This window comes from Molossus molossus, unplaced genomic scaffold (genome assembly GCF_014108415.1).
Source record: "Molossus molossus isolate mMolMol1 unplaced genomic scaffold, mMolMol1.p scaffold_m16_p_10, whole genome shotgun sequence".
Lineage (NCBI taxonomy): Eukaryota > Metazoa > Chordata > Mammalia > Chiroptera > Molossidae > Molossus > Molossus molossus.
This window is the reverse complement of record NW_023425345.1, coordinates 83,791,019-83,798,553: the sequence shown is the minus strand read 5'-3', so window position 1 is coordinate 83,798,553 and position 7,535 is coordinate 83,791,019. Positions and strand designations below refer to the sequence as shown.

The 7,535-nt window shown below is 37.4% G+C and overlaps 1 non-coding gene across 1 annotated transcript; it reads left to right on the top strand.

The window, feature by feature from the left end:
- Positions 1-370: 370 nt before the first annotated feature.
- LOC118624884 lies at positions 371-510 on the top strand. Its single transcript, XR_004958544.1, has one exon. It is a non-coding gene; the product is annotated as a U11 spliceosomal RNA (small nuclear RNA).
- Positions 511-7,535: the final 7,025 nt, after the last annotated feature.

The window sequence follows — 7,535 nt, the reverse complement described above, 5'->3', positions numbered from 1 at the left end:
ACCAGAAACATATTTTAGCTGAGTATAAATATTGAAAAGGTGGGTAAGAGCATGAAGGCTATAGATCTAGAAAGTTATCCTATTGCAAGAACTGCACATATACTGACGTGACCAGTAGAGGGAGGGAGTGTGTGTATTGTGTGAGTGTGTTTGTGTGTGTGTGTGAGTGTAATAGTCAGAGTAAGACTGTAGAGGCTTACAGAGGCTCCAAGGACATGATGTGTCTCTCAAGAAGTCTAAATGTGCAGTGAAAGGTTTGTGTAGAGATTGAAAGGTTGCAAGCAGGTAAGTGCTGTCACAAGACCTGCATTTCAGGAAGTATCCCATCTGAGGCCCCTGCAATAAGTGGCCCAAGTCTCCAGGTAACATTAAAAATATGGGGGGCTTCTGCTGTGAGTGGCACATGTAGAGCAGCTTCATTGCTCTAGGTGCGGAATTGACATCAAGAGATTTCGGGAGCATAATTTTTGGGTACTTGGGCAGCTGGTGATCATTGGTCCTGGCACAAGAAAAAAATATATAGATGGACACAGGTAAAATAAAAACTTAAGTCAATGAATATATTTATTTGAGAACCTTACACAGTCCCCTAGCTTTCGTCTATGATAGGACATTAGGCGTTGCTTCCCTTGAATCCAAAATATCAACTCAATGCCTATTTCAGTTGTTTCCATTTAACCAAAGTTCAGCTAGTCTGTGTAAGATCTTCTACGTCTTATTTAAACTTGTACATGACTTGTCTTTTAAAACCTGAATTCTGCATCAGAGCACCACTATCTCAGTATACAAGTACAGTATACACTTCACCATACCCGCAGCTTATCACTTAAGCCAAGCATCACACATGCATTTATTTTGCTCTCCTGTACTTGGTCCTCCTTCCTCAGCCCTTCTCCCTCCCTAAGAAAATGGCACAATTCTGGATGGAACCTAAGGCTAGCAATGCAAATGAAATGTCAGAGCATAGAAGGTAAAACTATTCAGGAGGAGCAATCTCACAGGATCAAAACCTGGGGATATTACATTGAAAGATCAATTGAATGTAGAAGGCAATGAAATAGTTCAAAAATTCCTAGGTGTTTTTGTTGTGATTGTAATCCAGGGGACAGAGCTAACTTGTTTTCATAGAACACTAAGGAGCATCACAGAGCATCCAAGGCCATGCAAGCTAAGCAGTCTGTGGAGCTTTGCCTGCTGTCCTCTCTTGCCCATGAAAAGCCAAACAAAAATGAAGACAAAAACAAAAATTCCACTGACGTACCATTAAAAGATCTCAATCTTGCCTAACCAGCGTGGCTCAGTGGATTGAGCACTGTCCCATGGACTGAGAGGTCCCTGTTTGATTCCCAATCAGGGCACAGCCTGAGTTGCTGCTGGATCCCCAGCGGGGGGCGTGCAGGAGGCAGCCGATCAGTATTTCTCTCACATTGATGTTTCTATCTCTCTCTTCCTGTCTCTCTAAAGAGTCAATAAAAACATTTAAAACAATAAATATTAAATAAAAGGTGTCAATGTCCACATTGCTCAGGTAATCCATTGAGCATATGTGACCACTAAGAGGTTTTTCCACTGTTAGCCGTGGTATTATTATTTGTGTTTTATACGTGAATAACTTGAAACTCAGAGAAGTTAAAGTGGTCCATTTTCACACTAGTGCAATATGGCAGGATAACAGTTATAACTGTCTGACTCTAAATCTTTGCTGTTTTGGTATAGATATCAGTTTAAATAATATTCATCAACTTTATGAGATGTCCTCATTTTTACCTGATAAGAATTGAAAATATTTATATGAAATTGACCCAATAGAGGTTAAACAGTATTTGGAACTGCGCTGTCCAATATTAGGTTTGATTTTCACAAATATCGGTGTTTGTGGAACTATTCCAGGTATCGTATATAAAGTTACCTAGCAACATGACTATGAACAATTTTATTTCTAAATTTATGCATTACTGTGTCATCAAATTATCTGGGTATTCTAGTCAGTCCTCTTTCATTGTTCATGTACTTAAAACTAAATGAATCTGAATTCTCTGAATGTTTAATAAAATATTTAAAAATATTTCAGTTATGCTGGACTGTGCTTTTCAAACTTTCTCAACTGGTAAGGAAAAGGAGAATATAAATAGCCCAAGGTATTTATGAGTAGATCCTCAAGAGAATAACCATAAATGTAAAATTTCTTTATAGTTTCACTTCTTATCCTAAAATATTCATGTGAGTTTTGCATCTAATTCCATAACATATCCTTTCTTGTTTTAATAAAATCTGATTCAAATTATTTATTATCTGTAAAAATTCTCCCTATTGTTTGCTTTATGCACTTGATTCTATTGCGTTCAAAATAAAAATATAGCATTGGAAATGAAAAGTCACAGTTTTCATTGCAGTTGTTGATTGAGAATGCTGGGCCTTAAAAAACAGTTTCTGCTAAATAAACGGACTCTGTGAACAGCCCTTTATAATTTAGGTGAGCAATGTAATGAATTACTTTACCTCGTATAGCTTTTGTCACATTTTTATTCCATTCATACAAAGGGGAACAACTCAGTTTTGAAATCAAAGTCCCTGAACTGCCCACCCCTTTGTTAGCCTGTATAGAGGAGCAGATTTTAGAACCCTTTCCCTGGAACATGACTGTATAATTCAGGGGGTGACCATTTCTATCAGAGAAGGTCCTACCTGTACCATTAATCCCAGAAGAAGAGTCTGGACTCATGCTAGAACACAGTGTGGTTAGGGAAATGGAGAAGACATTGAAGCAAAGATTATTTGACTTTTTCAAGGTTTATTATCACCTGAGTGAGATAGGTATATAGGATGACTTTGCAAGATTTCAAATCTAAATCCAAGTAGCAAACAAACTTAAAATATCATTAGTAAGAACAGGAGAGTCTAGAAAAGAACAAGTTTCTGAAATCTGAGAGTCCTTATAAAATGGCCTAGGTGAAAAACCAATGACAAACTAAAACACAACATGAGTTACCTTCATGGAGTCGCTGAGACTCTGTCCCTCAGAATAAAAGAAGGTGGCATTATAGCTTCGACATCGCTCTGGTGTAAGTGTCTGGTCTTTGTATTTTAGTTTCGGTTTTCATTTTAGACCAGATTTACTATTGGGTTGGGCTGTCATTTTGCCCAACAAATGAAACTGCACTTGATTACATGGTGAAAAGTCACTCCATTTTAAGCGGTCCCTTGCATTTTAATTCTCCTGTTCTTTCGCTCTCCTGCTACTTCATAGTCGTTGTATACTCATACTGTCACCGCGACTGCTCCGCCCTCCACACCCCCTTTCAGTGGTACTGCAGAGAAGGCAGGGTTCATGCTTTATTCTACATGACTGATGTCTCCTGACCAGAGATTATTTGGCCATTAGAGGTCCTCTTAATGAAGGAGAATTAGTTCATCAATTATGCCCTAAAGTGTACTGCAACGAGATGATTGGACTCAAACACATTCCTCTCAATTTTTTTTTTAAATCCAGAGGTCTAGTTTAATATCAAGAACTAAACACCCGTTTTATGCATTTTACTCCCAAGCCCCCCACGAAAGCTATAGCAAAGGGAGAAAAAGGTATAATAAACATACAGCAATGAAATCTTTGTATCTGTGTGCATGTGTCTGGGAAGCTGAATTATGTCAATGTATTTCTGAATGATAGAAAATAAAGGTTGCTGAATAATGAATTAGAATAGAGAGTGATGTAACCAGCAGAGAACCCTGACCCGCTCGGCAGAGACTCTGGATTTAGAAGCTCCAGGTAGGACAGAGAGTACCAGGTAAGAAGCAGGGCACCATCGAATGCAGGGGAGCCAATTCATGGCAACATTTGTGGTGCTCCAGTTCTAGCTTCTCTGATCTCTTCGGAATTTATCTTGATGTCACGAGTGACGTGTAGATGTCAATAATTTTTTTTTCTCAAATTGCTACCCAGTTGTCCTATTATAATTGTTCATGGTCCAAATCATTAGTTATTTCTAGACTCTCATTTCTGTTGAACTGATTTGCTATATTCATGGACCGATATCACTGATTTTAAATATTGAATAATTATACATTTAAATAGTTGGTAAGGCCAGTTGTTCCTTATGGTTATTTATTTACAGAGCTTTTCTGACCATTCTGGCTTGATTGTTTTTCCATTTGAAGTCTATAAACAGTTTTTCTAGTTACAAAGCAACAGGAAAAGAACAAAAAATTTTCCCACATTTATTAGATTGTGTTAGGTTTATTAATTGTCTTAGAAAGAATTAATACCTTTATGATGTTATTAATACCTTTATGAGGCTTTTCTATCCAAGCATAGAGCCTGTTTCCATTTGTTCAAGTTGTGTTACCTTGATGGTTCTTTGCTACTTGTAAAAAAAAAAAAAAAAAAAAAAAGATAAAAACTAATATGTATCTGTTTTTGTCTGATTTGATAAAATCATAGGTTTTAGGGTATACAAAAAATGAACTTATTCTAATATTTAAGGATACATGCGATCAAAGGATTGGGTAGAATGCAGTAGATTTTATGTCAGACCTTGGACCAAGTTTATTTCGTGTTATGCGTTCATCTCCATGGGCAATTAATTTGACATGAGCGTCTCAGAAAATAAGGGTATCAAATATTTATTCAGTCTTACATATTTTAATGCCAAGCCAATATATTATTTACAGCATTTATTTGTTATCTGATAAACCACATAGGCATGCTTGAAGATTGAATATAGAAAGTAATTTTCTCTATGTGTATTCCATGCTATTGTTTGTAAATGAACTTAATGTATAATATATTTCATATTATATTATTCAACTATATGACTTAACAGAACTCTGATCATCAATTCACTACACTAGTTATTTTATTCCCCACTTTGGATCCTTTCTAGCAAAAGTTTCAGAAAGTACAAGTTGTTTACACATAGACACTGTCTCTACCCCCTCACTTTTAATTTGCATTTAAAAAAAAATCTTTCTGGCTTATGTTGTCTGCCACATCATTAAAATTCCTGTTGAAAAAAGGTCACCAGTGATACCTTTGTTCACTGGGATGCCTTAGGGAGGACACAGGATCCCTCATCACCTTTCCCAACTTACCGAAGGACTCTCCCTCTCCCCCCTGTGCTAGGGCCCCGTGAAAAGGAGATGCTACCTTCTCGTGCATTTTGTTGGTATCTTAATCATTTCACCCCCACTTACCATCTTTGCTCCCTTACTGATTCCTAGTCACCATCATGTTCCCATCAGCAAGCAAAGTAACCATTAGCACTAGTTTCTCAATTAATATTTTTGCACATAACTAAATGAATATACAACTGCCCGATTACGAGCTATGTGTCTTCATCCTATAAGGAAAAAGAAGTGTTTGGGAAACATGCCTAAATTTCATAGATCTCAGTTAAGTATATACATTTCTTGACAACCTGCAAGGATCTAAACTAACTGTAAGAATACTATGTCACTTGCTATCTTTGGAGGTCTTCAAGTAGATATTCAATCATCTATAGAATGGCAATAATGATATTATGTAGTGCAGTTGTGTTTGCTACACAACACACTTGCCTACTTTAGTCAGATATGAAGAGGCTGTTTAAAAAGCAAGTCTAAGGCGCTGTCATGCTATTAACTCTTGTCTTAAACATCATTATCTTAGCTATTTGGCCACATTCCCCTGTATTCTGTACAATCACCATTTACCCTTTGACCATGCCACCCATCAAGTTAGAAAGGAGATAAGAAAAACAAGAACTCTCTATAGTTTGTAAAAAAAAGTATTCAAAGGATAGGCTTAAAAAATCCCAAAGACTTCTGTTAAACTTTATCTGAAAAACACTGTGGTTTTATTTTAAGTGAACTTCCTTTCACTTTTCCTCCCGGTAACCCTCCATTAGATGCATTGCTTTCCAAAAGCGGTTTAGTTCAGAGGTAAGGGAGAGAGGCTGCCCACCTGGAAGGAGGCTGACCCAGGTACAAATGGGAGGTGGAGCATCACAGTATGAGAACAAAGAGATGGCAGAGATCAAGGCCTCAGTCATCGCGAAGAAAGAGGAAAAAATTACAGAGGGCATCGGGACTGAGCCTCAAGATTTCAAAGATGTTGCTTTTATCGTGGTCTGCAAGAGAAATGGGAGAAATGATGGAAGTTCAAAGTATCTCAAAAATTTTGTTGCTCATAAAACCCTACCTTCCGTCCTTTGATTTCACTGCTAACAGCAGTGCATTTTCAGGGTCATGGAGGATGCTTAAGATCACAAACCCAGGATAGCAACTTAAAAAATGAAAATTTTTTCAGACAAAACATCGACTTCTGCATTACCTTTTAATTCCTGATGCTTTCCATTTGCTAAGTTCTTTCTGTGGATGAGAAGAATCCCATCACAGGAGTGAAGGTACATAGCATCAAATTAGGGTGGGATGATTAGCGAGCTATTAGGAAAGGGGTCCTTGCATGTGCAGTTAATACTATGTCTCAGCCTTAGGAGGTAAAGACCAGGAAAGAGATTTGCCTCCTCTCTCCCAATTTAGATCATCAAAAGGATAATATTCAGCCACTATTAAACTGCAGAGCATAAAATTAGTGCCAATTCTGATTACTGCTATATTCCAACATAGCCAGTCCTTGCCATTTGAACTTTTCTATCTGTTCACACCCTTTCTTCCTCCTTGCTAAGAGGTTAAATTCTGAATAAATAAAAAAGAATGGAAAGGCAAGATGGTATTGAAAGGCAACAAGGTAAATCTCTATGCAATTCCTTCCCTAGGCTTGTGAGTCAGGGAACATTGAGCTCTTAGGTATGGTATTGCTTTTAAATAGGACTGGTTAAGACAGCTCCTTTTTGCAAGGTTTCATGAGAAATAATGGGGACTGAAGTATATTTTTCTCAGAATGAAGACCTTTGAGGACCCAGCAGGAACTATGTGAAAATAAAGAAAATAATTAAGGGTGTAATGAGAATGCTTGGCATATCTATATTGTGGCTCAGTTCGGCAGATAGAAGAGCAGATAATTTTGCCCCAAATACAATGTGTATGCACTAGGGCATCTTGTAGCTGAGATTGCCCAGAAAGCATTATCATCACAATCGATTGCATGGGGTGTAAGAGGTTTAGGGTTCCTATTTAAATAAGATTGACCTTCACTTTAGATCACCTCACTCATTGTATTTTGCTCTCTCATATATATCTCGTCGCTGTTCTGCTACTTCTTTTGTCTCTGTGTTTTATCTCCAAATTGGGTGAGTTGAGTAATTGCTTGGTTTTCAATACATTCTGCTGATCATTAAAGTAAATAGATAGAAAAAGGAACAGATTTTATTAACAATAACCTAATCAGGTATATTAGCTATCCTTTGCTTTGTAGTGGGAAAGATTCCATTGTTGGGGGATCTTTTTGCATAGTTTAAGTCCAACTTATAATACGGTTAGTGCTCTGGAGTCTTAATATTACCACTTTTGTAGATGCTTAGGAGTGATATTTCACAGAATCCCCTTCTCTCTGCGGTTCTAGGTTACAGTTAGCCAAGGACATAGCTTTTGCAGGACTT